Consider the following 14,680-nt stretch of genomic DNA (forward strand, 5'->3'; position numbering starts at 1 on the left):
GGGAAATGGCAAGAATTCCCGCAGAGAGCAGCAACAGCAGCAGGTAGCAGCACAAGGAAGCCATGGCTGAACTTTTTCCAGATGACAGCTAGCATCTATTCAGCAGCGGGCGAGCAGCAGCCGTGTTCCTCTTGCAGTCTGAAAGCTTCAAGCGCAAGCTGCCTGCTAAGCACCTGCCTTACTTGCCTTCCTGCAGCACTCGTGCTTTCCAGTACCTGGACGCCAACCGGCATCTTCCCACACACATCATCCGTTGGTCCATCACAGAGGGGATGAAATTGGGGCTGTCACTGCTGGAATGTCACAGAGTCGGTAATACTGGGTCAGTCACTGCTGTGGTGTTACAGATAGGTGTAAATTGGGGTTGTTCCATCTGTGGTGTCACAGAAAAGGTGAAATTTGAGATGGGAATAATGGGTCTGTCAGTGCTGTGGTGTCACAGCGGTTGGAATATTGGGTATATCACTGCTGTGGTGTCACATGGAATCGTAAATTGGGTTGTCACGGCTGTGGAGTCACAGAGAGGCGTAAATTGACTGTGTCACTGATGTGTGTTGCAGCGTGGGGTCGATGGTAGGGTGCCGCAACCTTCCCAGAAGTGTGTCTGGGAAAGCTGCTCTGGTCAGCACCACATACCCACGCAGACACTCATGCAGCTGGACAGATATTGTTGGAGTCAGCTGCAAGGAGTAGAGAGGGGCCTTTGTATGGGTTCCACGAGGAGAATTTATTCTCCCTAGCTCGTGAAGGGTTCAGGAACAAAGGGCCCAGAGCAGGGCTGTGCAATATCGTTTGTATTAGGAGTGGAGAGCAACTGGGACCAATGAACTTAGGGCCAGAGGGCTGTACAGAGGAGGGTCCAGGGTGCCAGAGCTAACCAGTCTGAGGTAGGGATTAGAGAACTTGGGTTAATAGGGGACTAAGGACGAGGGAAGGTTCTAGGGATAAGGAAGGGTCTGAGGAAAGGATACAGGGAAGGAACCGCCCAGGGGGAAGGAAAAGGGACTGGCCAACAGGCCAGGGGGAAGGGTAGAACTGGGGTACAGGCACCATCAATATGGATGGACCATAGGGGACGCCTTAACCCTTAAATTATAGTGGCAACTCTCCAAGGAGATTTACCACTCTCTGGGGCAGGGGACTCACAAATCCCCACAACTCCCCCTTTTTCATTTATTAAAAAGGCGTCTCCCATGATCCTGAAAAATAAATGTTTGAAACAACTCAAGATCATAACAACAACAAACACGATTACAAAGAAATAAGAAATGGTCTGTAGGATTGCAGCCAACCATCCTGGGATGTCCCAATATCTAAGTAAGTCTTTCCACTATTTAGGAGTTTGTTCTTCTTTCAGTTCTTGTTCCAAGCTTTTGATTTTCTGGATTTTTGTGTGGATGCTCTCACTGCGCGAAGATAAGTTCAGGCAGCACAATCTATCCAACTCTTCACAACCATGTCCATGGGTCAGCAGGAGGTAGTCAATGGCCACCCTGTTTTGCAGGGTGGCATGTCTGGTGGTCTCTTCATTGGCCATGAGATCACTTAAGGCAGCCGATGTGAGGTTGGCCTGCTTTGCAAGCTAGTATCCCAGATGGGAAATTTCCCCAAGGGCTTTTGCAGTGGCCACCCAGGGTAGGAAGACCGAGATTGCGACCCTCTTTTGGCTCTAACTACTCATATAATTTTGTGGTAGTGCATATTTCTGGGAGTTACTTACTTTCTGTGTAAACCCTCCCTGCAGCTGTGACGTGTTTTTCCCCTCCCCTCTCTGTCACTGAAATGTTCTTCCATTGGTTGGTGTTATATGTCTCCCCGCCCCTCTCCCGAGCTTTGAAAGAGTCCGGGAATTATAGCTTCGGCATCTTCTCTCTCCTGGAAGCCAGCCAGAATAAATATCCTCCGTTACCCTGGAGGGAGAAGCAGCCCTTTGGTCTTTTATCTTGGTCGTGAAGAGCCTTCCTGACCTCCCCCCTTGACAGAGCTAGCCAGGATTACTTTGGGGGACAAAGGGAGGCTGCTTCAGGTGGCGCCCAAATTGTGGGGACTTCAGAACCCCACGGGACGGCTGGAAAACACCCCACTGGTGTTTTAATAAGCCTAGGGAATGTCATCTACCCCGCAGTCTTACTGACGGGGATCGAGTTGGTAGCTCGCAGAGAACATGAGCCAACTTGGATCAAGAACCCTTTTTTTTTTCTTCGAACACTGCTGCATCCTTCAGGAAACAGGTATCGGGGGGAGCGCAATGGCACGGAGGATCCGGTGGTTGTTGTGGGGTTTAGCGAAGCACGGTGGTGGTGGTGCCGGTGCCAGACGAGGCCCCCGCCCCCGATATCAGGACCAGTGGAGCCCACGTGGCAGTACATGCAGTGTGTGTGGGGGGGTACCGGTGGCGCGTCCTGGGCTCCACAGTGGTTTTTAAACCCTGACCGCAGTTTGGATCTTTTCTGCTTTTCTCGGTGGTAAAAAAGGTTAGACCAGTCTGTAGCAAAGCCTTAATATCGGCCATGGGTTCTCATTTTTCTACACAGCAAAGGATTAAATATTCCCATATTAAGAATATATTAAAGGCTGGAAATATCACTTTCTCAAAATATAAGCTGAAAAAATTTGTAAAATGGGTTTTTTTTGCATTTTCCGGATTTAAATATTGATTCCCTGTCTGACTGGGAAAAAATCGGACAAACACTCACTATGCAAGTTGAACTGGGGGAGAACACAGCTGGTAAATACATCCCGCTGTTCCTTTTAATTCGGAAAGCAATTCTACAAAGACACGAGAAAAGGCTAGAAAAATCTTTGGCTCCCTCCCCTCCCCCCCTTCCCTCAGCTCCCCGGTCAGAGGGTTCGTCTGAAGCATATTCTGTGAGAGAGTTCCAGATGCTTGTTTCTCGGGGCTCAGACAATCCCTGGAGTGTACTGACCCCATCTGCCTTGTGCAGGCAGACGAAAACTCCTTCCCATACCCTTCCCTCCCTGCAGAAAACCCCGAAAAGCACACTTTAAAATCCTCCCTGCAAAGAGGGGGGAGCTCGGCTGAGCTCACTCAGAAACATGTGCCAGGCCATCATTATGCCGACCATGTGCTCTCCTCCCCCCTCCCCACCCATCCCATAACCTTTTCCTCCCACAGGTTCCCACCCCCAAGCCTCTCTCCGCCCATAACCCCTCCCCTCTGCCTGCTTCTTACGGGAGGGGGGCGGGGTGGGGGGTGGGGTGGGGGGGCAGAGATGGGGCGGGAGTTGGGGTAGGGGCTCGAAATGGGGCGGGAGCTGGGGGCGGGGCTGGGGCAGGGCCGGGATGGGGGTGAGGGGCGGAGCCCCTCCCAGTTCCCACGGTCCGGGGGGCGGGCCCAGAAGTGAGCAGGGAGGTGAGGTTGCCTCATCACATTCCAAAGGCAGGTGTGGTTGTGCTGCTTCGATCTGCCCTCATGGCCCCGGGGGACACCCCAGGGGATGGGAGGGTGGGTACCCTCAGCCTGCTCCCACTGTAGAGCCACACGGCGCCCCTGGGGGATGGGGAAATGCTAGTGTCCTGGGTTGATTATGATGTTAAATTGTATCCCCATTCGTCCACCTAACCCAGACACAGGTTCTGTATTCTTAAAATTCCATCTGAGAGTAAAAGTGAGTGGAAAAGAAGCACCAAGTCTGTTATCAGACTGTACTTGCTCCCCCTGCATCGGGAGTTTTGACTACAGCACAGATAGACAACAAAACACAGATCACCTTAGCTTTCCAACTAGCCGGAGCAGAGAGGTCTTCCTAGACTGTTTTCTTTCCCTTCTTCTGAAACGAATCGAACCTGCTCTGAACTGGGGACTCAAGGGAGCACCGGGAGCTTGCACCCGTGGACTACCGGGAGCCCAGCCTGGGCAGCAGCATTTTCCAGCACCAGAAGGACTGATAACAGAGCGAACACCCCCAAGAAAGAAACCCTCTGAAGTTTGTTATCTCTTCTGAAGGGCGAGAGGTTTTGTAATTTGATATCATTCATTTTTGTGCTGGGTAGTGCTGTGCCTGTGAAATGAACAGGTTTTTTCCACTTCTCTCAGAGAAATCTCATCCCGAACCGGTTAGGGAGTAGGAGAGAAAAAGGCCACGTGAGTTTGCTTCCCGAGGGGGAGCCCCACTGGAAGTTTTCTCCCAAATTTGCCCTAAACCAGAACAAATGCAGCTAGCCTTCCCAGTTCCCAGGCAGGACAAGCCTCTCGCCTGCCGGTTCAATACAACTCCTGGGAATGGGGGAACGTGGAAATTTGGACTCAGCTTTTTTCCCTACTGTTGCTCCAGTAACTTTGACTGGAACAAGACCACAGAACCGGCATTACAAGCCCTTCTCCTACCAAGACAAAAAAGAAATTTGCAAAGTTCAAAGAGAATTCGGCCGTAATAGTGAAATATTTAAAAGCATTATTAAAACAACATTAACCTCAAATGATTTAGTTCCCACAGATATTAAAGATCTTTTCAGGTATTTGCTTACACCATCTGAATTTGATTTATGGGAAAACACATGGAAACGGTTTCTAAAAAACCTACTGGTGGAATTATTAAAAACCAATCACCAAAATGTAGATTTATTAAATAATGTTATTACTTTTGAGCATTTATGTGGAGAAGGAGTATGGGAAAAACCTGAGGACCAAACTATGGCTTTACTAGAAGTCATGCTTGATAAAATCACTACAGCTGCAGAGAAAGCTTTTACCCAGTTACCAACAGCTGAGACTAAGGGCAGTTATATTAATGTAAAACAAATGCCTTCGGAAGGATTTCTGCAATTCTTAGACCGATTAAGAGAACAAGTCTCCCGTCAGGTAGAAGACCCTGTTGTACAGGCAGAATTAATCAAAGAAATTGCTCAGAGAAATGCTAATAAGTCTTGCCGTAGCGTCACTCTATGCTTGCCAATGGACACCCCTCCGACACTCGCACAGATGGCAGAAGCCTGTGCGAGGAAAGCAGAGATGTTTTCACAGGAAAAGAGACTTCCTTGGACCACCCAAAGACCTGTTGCTGCAGTTTCATCTGAAACAAGGAGTGAACAGATGACGTCTGACCAGCAACAGCAAATTTGTTTTCACTGCAGAAAACTGGGACATTTTGCTAAAAACTGTCCTTTAAAACAATGGAAACACACTGATACCAGCTTGCCAAAAAGCTTGGGTCTCAGTGCTTACCTGCCCGGCGCGCAGACATAAATGAAGCGGGGACCAATTTCTGTCCTTTAATAAAAAGGGGGGAGGGGGGTGAAAAACTGCAGAAATATAATTGTGAAAAACATTTGCCTAATAAGGTCTGGCAACCGTAAAAGCGATTCAGACTTGTAACTGCTAAAGCTTTTTGTTTCAGATCTGATTGTTGGACTGTCGTTGGAGTAGACTTGCAGGATAATTCACAAGACCTGGCTGGACTGGATAGTAGGTATTTTGTTATTGGAGACACAGCACACACACCAATAGAGATTGAGGTGGCTCCCATGACAATTAAGGGAGACCTAGCACACCTCACTCCCTTAGCTAGGCGCCCTAACCACCTTTCTATATAGATAAAGGGCAGGTAATAGCCCAGGTAACCCCTGTTCCAACAGAAGTCCCAGTAGATGACAAAGCACCAGGAGTCTACTGGGCAGAAGTAGTAAGTGAAAACAAACCCATTATGGGATGTAATTTAACACATAAATCAAAACATCTCCATGTAAAAGGGTTAATTGATACTGGGGCAGATGTGACTATCATACTTGAAAAGGTGTGGCCCTCACATAGAGAACTGCAACCTGTGGCAGGAAAAATACAGGGTGTTGGAGGGGTGAAACTGGCAAATATCTCTAAAGCCATCATCCAGATTGAAGGCCCGGAGGGTAGGTTAGCTAATGTCCGACCTTTTGTCACTGATTATAAGTGCTTGCTGTGGGGAGGAGACACCATGTCTCAATAGGGAGTGAAATTAACAATTCCTGAGACACCTCAGTATTTTTGATGGAGGCCACTGTAGAGCATCCGGTCCAAAAGCTATCTTGTCTAGATAATAATCCAATTTGGGTGAACCAGTGGCCTCTCAGCAATCAGAACCTCGGGGCGCTAGAAAAATTGGTGGAAGAAGAATTGGCCAAGGGACACATAGTAGAAGCAACCAGCCCTTGGAATTCTCCGATATTTGTAATAAAAAAGCCTGGAAAAGATAAATGGCGCCTCCTTCAGGATTTGAGAGAAATAAAAAAATAAATAGAGGACATGGGGTCTCTTCAACCAGATATGCCATCCCCGACTATGTTACCACAAAATTGGCTAGTAGCAGTACTGGATATTAAAGACTGTATTTTTCAAATTCCCCTGCACCCAGAGGATGCACCAAGGTTTGCCTTTTCCATTCCTACAATTAACCGAGAAGCTCCAATGAAACGGTACCACTTGACGGTACTACCTCAGGGGATGAAAGCAAGCCCCTTCATCTGCCAGTGGTATGTGGGATCGTTGCTGTCCTCAGTGCATGCTGAAAAGAGAGATGCCATCATTCTGCATTACATGGATGATATTTTAGTATGCTGTCCCAATAACAACATACTGAAAGACACCCTTGACCTAGTGGTTAAAGTTTTAACCTCTGCTGGATTCCAATTGCAGGAAGACAAAGTTCAAAGGATGCCACCTTGGAAACACCTGGGCCTGGAAATTACTGCACGAACTGTTGTTCCACAAAAATTGGAAATTATTTGCAATCCTAAAACTCTAGCAGATCTTCATTCCCTATGGGGGTCACTAAACTGGGTCAGACCATGGCTAGGTCTCACAAATGAAGACTTGAGTCCCTTACTCAATTTATTGAAAGGGGAGAGAGAGTTACTGTTTCCCAGGGAGCTGACTCCAGAAGCAAAAACTGTAATTGAAAAAGCACAAAAGGCCTTGACAGAAAGACAGGCACATTGCTTCAAACCTGAGCTACCTTTCAAATTTATTATCCTGGGGAAATTGCCACACCTACATGGGTTAATATTCCAGTGGGCTGAGGGGCAGAGAGATCCACTCTTAATAATAGAATGGGTCTTCCTCTCCCATCAACGACCTAAAACTATCACCAAGCCACAAGAGCTGATGGCTCAGCTGATTCAAAAAGCCAGGGTAAGGCTGCGGGAACTGGCAGGGTGTGACTTTGTGTATTCACCTCCCAGTCAGGCTCTCTGTAGAAGGGAAAAACTCCCCTGAGAGACTGACCAAAGAGATGTTTGAGCATCTGCTGCAGAGGAATGCTAACCTCCAGTTAGCTCTGGACAGCTATAGTGGGCAAATTTCAGTTCATGCACCATCACACAAATTGTTTCATGAGGAATTCCATCTCATTCCTCGTGAGAAAAGGAGCCGAAGGCCACTCAAAGCTCTCACAGTGTTCACTGATGTATCTGGGACATCCCACAAGTCGGTGATGACTTGGAGAAAGCCACAGACTCAGCTTTGGGAAGCTGATGTTGAGTTTGTAGAGGGGTCACCTCAGATAGCTGAACTGACAGCGGTCGTGAGAGCCTTTGAGAAATTTTCAGAATTGATTAATTTGGTTACTGACTCAGCCTACGTAGCAGGAGTGGTGTCCAGAGCAGAGCAGGCAGTTCTCAAGGACATTGAGAATGAGCATCTCTTTAGATTGCTTTCAAAACTGATTTACTTGGTTTCGGATAGAGAACACCCTTTCTATGTGATGGATGTAAGGTCGCATACCCCGTTGCCAGGTGAAATTGCTGAGGGGAACCGGAAGGCTGATTCCCTTGATGCCCCAGCTGAAAAAGAACGTCTCCCAGATGTGTTCCAACAGGCAAAGTTAAGTCACCAGCAATACCATCAAAATGTGCCAGGAGTGATCCGTCAGTTCCGGCTGACACGGGGTCAGGCTAAAGCCATTGTGGCTACCTGTCCAAATTGCCAGCTCCAGGCAGTGCCATCATTAGGCATCGGGGTTAATCCCCGAGGCCTTGGAAGCTGTGAGGTGTGGCAAACAGATATCACTCACATCCCCATTCTTGGTCGCCTTAAGTATGTACATGTGAGCATTGATACATACTGAGGAGCAGTGTATGCCTCTGCTCATGCAGGAGAAAAATCTGTACATGCCAAACAATACTTAGTACAGGCCTTTTCCGCATTAGGAATCCTTAAAGAAATTAAAACAGGTAATGGCCCAGCGTATAAATCCAAGGAGTTCCTGGAATTTGTACAGCAGTGGGGAGTGGAATATAAAATGGGCATCCCCCATTCCCCCACAGGTCAAGCTGTGATTGAGCGTGCCCACCAGACTCTCAAACAAGTCCTAGCCAAGTAAGGTAGTGAGGTAGTATGGATGTCTCTACAACAGAAACTCTGTAAAGCTCTGTTTACCATTAACTTCCTAAACTGCTCATTTGAAAACATGAATCCTCCTGTGACTTGGCATTTTAACAGTGGTGATCAGTTTAAATTGTCACAGCATCCACCAGTTTTAATCAGGGACCCTGAAACTTGGCAAACCAAGGGTCCCTATGAACTTGTCACCTGGGGGCGTGGTTACACGTGTGTCTCCACCCCTGCAGGCCCCTGATGGATTCCTCAGAAATGGGTAAAACCTTTTGTTCCAAAGAATCCAGCACCAGCAAGAAGAGAAGAGAAGCAAGTGGCTGTTGCTTCCAAGAGAAGACGCCACTGGAGAGAGCAAGAAGAAACCTTTCTAGCCTCTGACCTGCATACTTTAACTGTGAATATGTTTTAAAAAATGTCTGTTTCCTTTTTTTTAGAAAGAACCTACCTCTTACTCAAATCCATGATGGGCCTTAACCCTGCTGTCATGTTGCTCGCACTGAGCAGCCTGACAGCAGCCTGGATCGTCCCACAGCCATGCCAGAACATCTGGGTGACCCTGGCACAAACACTCCAGCAAGAAAACTTATGTCTATCTACTGCAGCAGCGAAAAATCCTATGTCTACCTGCCTGGTAGGAATTCCTTTGCCGCATGATGAATTCACACACAGCTTTAATACACTGACTCTTGAAGCAGGTAATAAATTACAAAGCACTCAAATAGAAGCAGAGTTAAGAAACCCCGTCGAAGAGTGGCTGCCACATTTTCCTAAGGCAACCCAGGAACCCCAGGAGTTAGAGCTACTGGGTTCCTCCCCAGCATCATACTGTGTACACTTTAGGGTCAGCCCTCCAATTCATAAAGAAACCTTCCACTATATAGGACAAGATCAAGAAGAATTCACAGCAAAAAGGTGGTGTGCTAAGCTACATCAAAGTGCACTCCTCAGCTCATACACATCCCAAAAGCCTCCCCAAAGGACTGTTCCTCATTTGTGGGGATCACGCATGGGCAGGAATTCCATCCCGTCTTCTCGGAGGGCCGTGTACCATAGGGTGTCTATCACTGTTAGCACCCAATCAAACATTAATTAGGGAATGGACCCATAAAAAAAATTTGACCAGAAAAATTCAAAAGAGAAGTGTTACAAAATTAGATGAAAGTTGTGATTCAGAGATTTTCCATTGGTCCAAATCAAAAAGGATTGCTGCATCCATTTTCCTTCCTTGGGTGGTTGCAGCTAAAACCTTAGGTGAATTGGGACACCTAGAATGCTGCATGGTAAAACAAGCAAATTTAACATCTAATGCCATAATTGCCCTCCTTGAAGATGAGGAAGTTACCAGGCAGGCGACATTCCAAAACTATGCAGCAATAGACTTTCTCCTATTGCTCCACGGGCACGAGTGCCAGGAGTTCGAGGGTCTCTGCTGCATGAATCTGACATCGAAAGTTCCTAACATCCATGCTACGCTCCGAGAGATGAAAAGCATGATCGTACAAGTCAAGCAAGAAGCAGATGACTGGTTCAATGGACTGTTTAAAAACTGGGGACTCTTGGGGTGGTGGGCTTCAGTAGTGAAAACTATCCTATCGCTGCTAGTCATTATTTTGCTAATGATGTTAGTGTTTGGAGTATTAAGCAAAATACTGTACAGAAGCATAATTAAGCTAATCTCAGCTACCTCAGACGTCAACCATATAGAGTTGGCAGACCAGAGTAAGCGTCACCGGCCCGCAAATGGGAACTGGTGGGCCACTTCAGGTCGGTAAGTCATATAGGCTTGTTACGATTCATTTAATTATATATTACAAAATAGGTGGAGATGTGGTAGTGCATATTTCTGGGAGTTACTTACTTTCTGTGTAAACCCTCCCTGCAGCTGTGACGTGTTTTTCCCCTCCCCTCCCTGTCACTGAAATGTTCTTCCATTGGTTGGTGTTATATGTCTCCCCGCCCCTCTCCCGAGCTTTGAAAGAGTCCGGGAATTATAGCTTCGGCATCTTCTCTCTCCTGGAAGCCAGCCAGAATAAATATCCTCCGTTACCCTGGAGGGAGAAGCAGCCCTTTGGTCTTTTATCTTGGTCGTGAAGAGCCTTCCTGACCTCCCCCCTTGACAGAGCTAGCCAGGATTACTTTGGGGGACAAAGGGAGGCTGCTTCATAATTTACTGTCACAATTTTTGTCAAATTTTATTACATCTCTTTTTTGGCTGGCCAGATTAATCTTTTTACGCTAATTTTGGAGCAGCGTGACATTTGGGGTGAGGATGGAAAGCTGGCTAAGTGTACATGGTCCTCTTTGGAGCCGGGATGGTAGACTGGCCCATGCCTTATCTCCACAGATCAGGAACACCCCTCGTGGGAGCACCCTGGGACAGCTCGTGGATGCGGATAGTGTAGCACTGGTATAATTACACCAGTAGGCAGTATAATTTTTTTCAGTGGGGCAAACATCAAATCGGTGGATGGCCTCCCGAAAGCTAGAGGGCCTAAAGGGCCTTTTTCCTCAGTGATATTCCTTGGGGTCTTTTGCTTTGAAGTAAAAATTTATGTAGTAGGTGGCTATGGAGGACTCCAGTAGGTCCAGTTCCTGGGGCTCCTCTGATGCATGCGGCAGAGTCTATGTCCATTTGTCTCAGGTGTCTACAGGGTTGGGTTCCTTACTTGTGAGTGGGTAGTCATGGGGTCCAAGTGGGAGTCCCACCAGACATGTGGACAGTGGGTTGTCCACACTGCTCATGGATAAGCACAGGTGCTCTTGCTTGATAGGCTTGGCAAGAGTCACCCAGACATTCTCTCGGGGCTGTGCTACCATCCACGCATTCGCTGTTATTCCCAACAGCATCCAGCAAACTAGGATTTTAACGATTTGGGGCCTGACAGGCAGGGGCAGACGGAGGGTGGCACATGTGGCAGTTTGAAGTGGCTGGCTCCCCAGATTTATTCCTTAGATGGTTCTGTAATGTTAAATGATAATTAACATTAAGTGGACAACCTGGGGCTTGACTATTCCCACTTTACCTTTTTTCTCTTTCTCCCCGTCCATCCCCCATTAGTTCTTTAACCAAAGGGGTAGTGAGGGTGTGGGAGAATGCAGGTAAAAGGGGATTATTGGGAGTAGTCGTCTGAAAGGGGCCTTTGAAAGGGCTTGACTTATCCGGTGTCTTGTGCTTGGCTTTGGCTTCTGGTGACAGGTCGGCTACTTGGAGGCATTCCTGGAGGCCTGTGTTGACGTTGTCTCCAAACGTCTGCAGGCTCGTTTTCAGGACCTTCTGTTGACTCAGCAGCATCATGAGTAGCATTCTCAGGTTCTATATTCGCTGGGGCAGTCCAAGGTTTAACATTTTTCCCTGGGAGCCACTTGTGTCTGGATGGTGTTGAAACACAGGCGTACCCCATCCCGCAGGTGATCAAAGGGAACAGGTCCATTATTTGTTTGCTTTCTGGATTCTTAATCATCACCAGTGGCTTTTCTTCGAGCTTAGCTCTAGCCGAATTTGAAAAGTACCGGAATACGGGGGAGGGGGAATGAATTGTTTAAAAAGTTTATGGTGTAAAGAGCCTTGCAGAGTCTTTCAATCGGGGAACTGGTCTCTGTCCCTCCCTGTTGTTGATCTAGGACCTGCTTGAGGGCACAGTGTGCCCTCTCCACAATTGACTGTCTCGTGGGGGAGGTGGTATGCCTGTCCCGTGTTTCATCCCCCACTGGCTGAGAAACTCTCTCATCTGGTGGGATGTGTAAGCCAGGCCATTATCAGTTTTTATTTTTTCTGGGACACCTAGTGTGGCAAATGCCAGAAGGAAATGTTTGATGGCATCTTTGTTTTTTTCTTCTGCATGGGCTGAAGCAAACATGGTTCCTGAGAAAGTATCAATGGATACATGTACATACTTTGAACGTCTGAAACTAGTTACATGCGTGACATCAGTTTGCCACAACTGGCAACTATGGAGTCCTCTGGGGTTTACCCCTGAGCCCATTGAGGGAATCTGATATGACTGACAATTTGGGCAGGTTGCCACAATGGCTCTTCCTTGATCCCGCAAAAGGCGGAACACGCGGACCAGAGCGGGCACATTTTGGTGGTAAAAGCTGTGGCTCAACTTTGCTTGTGCAAAAACGTCGGGCAAATTGGCCTGCTGTACTGTCATGGCTAGAGCATCTGCCCTATGGTTGCCTTCTGTAATAAACCCAGGGAGGTCAGTGTGAGACCTCACATGTATTATATGATATGGTTGCTCTCGGTGGGATAGGAGGTAGGTCAATTTCGAGAGCAAGCGATATAAATTTGGGTTGGACACCTCCTTAAGTAATGAATGTTCCGCCCTGCTAGATACTCTAGCGACATAGGCCTAATCAGTTACCAGATTGAAAGGTTCTTTAAACTTTTCAAAGGCTCTAACATCTTCTACCAATTTGGCAATCTGTGGAGATCCCTCCACTATTTGAACATCCTCCTCCCACTCTTTTGTCAGAGGATTCTTCCAAGTCATTGCAGACTTGTGGGATCCACCTGAGCTGTCAGTAAAAACCATTAGGGCCCTTAGAGGAGTTCAACTTTGCATTATTTTTGGTACTAAATGGAAGGCCGAATTAAAAAGCTTATGTCTTGGTTTGTGTCTCAGTTTTAGAAGACAGGTGTCTGCTAGGGAGGGCAGGTGCCTCCCTTGGAATGAAAGAATGTAGACCCCTTCCCTCCGAATTATTATAATTTTGAAATCAAGGGGTTTTTAGGCAGAGATCTGGGAATAGGAATAACAGTTCTTTACTAGTATAACCAGGCAAACAAACAATAACGACAGCATTAACAAGAAAACAGAACCAGGGACCCTGTGACAGCCTTTTCGGCTGAGACAGGATGAAGGAGAGGCTTTGTTTTCACAAACCTCCTCGGGCAGTCAGTCCCGGTGCTCCTGCAGGGCTCCGAGGAACAGTCAGCTGGAACAGCAGGGATGATCAGAGATCTTGGGCTGGTGGATGAGGTGCATCAGCAGCTCCACGGCGGTGCCTGGCACTGCCACACATCCCGGCAAGACAGGGGGTGTGAGGCCACCAACAAAGAGGGAAGAAGGAGAAGAAGCAGCATCTCCGTCTGGGTGATGGCGAAATTCCCTTCTCTCTACCGCAGCAGCTCCGCGCCCAAAAAATATCTTTCCCCGAAGCTGAAGAAAGCCAGCCAAACTGTCCCCACCCTCCTTTTTCCTGCCCCCTTCCCCCCCTGGGCCCGGCCACTCTTTGTCCTCTGTCGAGCACCCACTAAGTACCCACAGTTAGGTTGTCCCCCGCAACTAACGGGTAAGAATTCCATGGGCAAGCCAGAACAACAACAAAAAAAAGGACACCTAACCCCCAACAGTTTGGAAACCAAAATTTGTCCTGGGTAACTATCCATGGCGAATTGGAGAGGTTCATTAGTCTGGAGCAAGTTATCTAGAGCTCTGATGGGCAATGGCATATAGATGCATGTGAAGTTACACCCTGCCAGGGTGTGAAGGTGTGCCTTTGCAATGAGCTGAGCCATCAGCTCCTCTGGCATGGTAATCGTTTTCGTGGGTTGAATATGGGGGAAGACCCATTCCATGATTACAAGGGGGTCTTTCAGTCTTGCATCTCATTGGAAAATCAATCCATACATCCTGGGAGACTTACCCAAGAAGATGAATTGGAAGGGAATGGCTGGATCCACACGGTGGGCTTGAGGCAATGATAAAGCATCCTGGACTTTGATGATAGATTCCTGAGCCTCTGGTGTGATAGGACAAGGCGAGTCGAGGTCTTTACTCTGTCCCAGGAGGTTAAACAGCGGGGCGAGGTCTTCATTCATGATCCCCAGCAGCAGACGGACCCAGTTGATAGACGCACATAGTTGATAAAGGTCACGAAAGGTCTTTGGGTCATCCCTGATGGTAATCCGCTGGGCCATGACTGTCCGTTTGCTGATCCGGAGTCCCAAGTAGGTCCAGGGGCAGGTGCGCTGGATTTTGTCCTCTTGGATCTGAAATCCAGACCCTTCAATGGCCTTTATAGTTTTGTATAGAGTCATGTCCAGGTAGGTTTGGTCCTTTGCACAAATGAGGATGTCATCCATGTAATGATATATAATGGCCTCAGGAAAGGCCTTTCGAATGGGGGAAAGGACTTGTGCCACATACCACTGGCAAATTGATGGTGAATTTTTCATCCCCTGGGGGAGGACCCGCCAGTGGTACTGTTTTAGAGGGGCCTGCAGGTTCAAGGATGGGACTGAAAAGGCAAACTGGGGGTCGTCTTGAGGATGGAGGGGAATATTAAAGAAGCAGTCTTTTATGTCTAGGACAGCTAGCCCTCAATCATGGGGCAACATGGAGGGAG

The 14,680-nt window shown here is 47.7% G+C and overlaps 1 long non-coding RNA gene across 1 annotated transcript; it reads left to right on the plus strand.

Annotated features, from left to right (window-relative positions):
• Window positions 1–517: 517 nt before the first annotated feature.
• On the plus strand, window positions 518–12,929 carry LOC147648779 (uncharacterized). The gene is made up of 2 exons (XR_015279842.1): window positions 518–887; window positions 5,358–12,929. It is a non-coding gene; the product is annotated as an uncharacterized LOC147648779 (long non-coding RNA).
• The last annotated feature ends 1,751 nt before the right edge of the window (window positions 12,930–14,680 follow it).

This window comes from Cyanistes caeruleus, chromosome 30 (genome assembly GCF_971803275.1).
Source record: "Cyanistes caeruleus chromosome 30, bCyaCae1.hap1.1, whole genome shotgun sequence".
NCBI classification, from domain to species: domain Eukaryota; kingdom Metazoa; phylum Chordata; class Aves; order Passeriformes; family Paridae; genus Cyanistes; species Cyanistes caeruleus.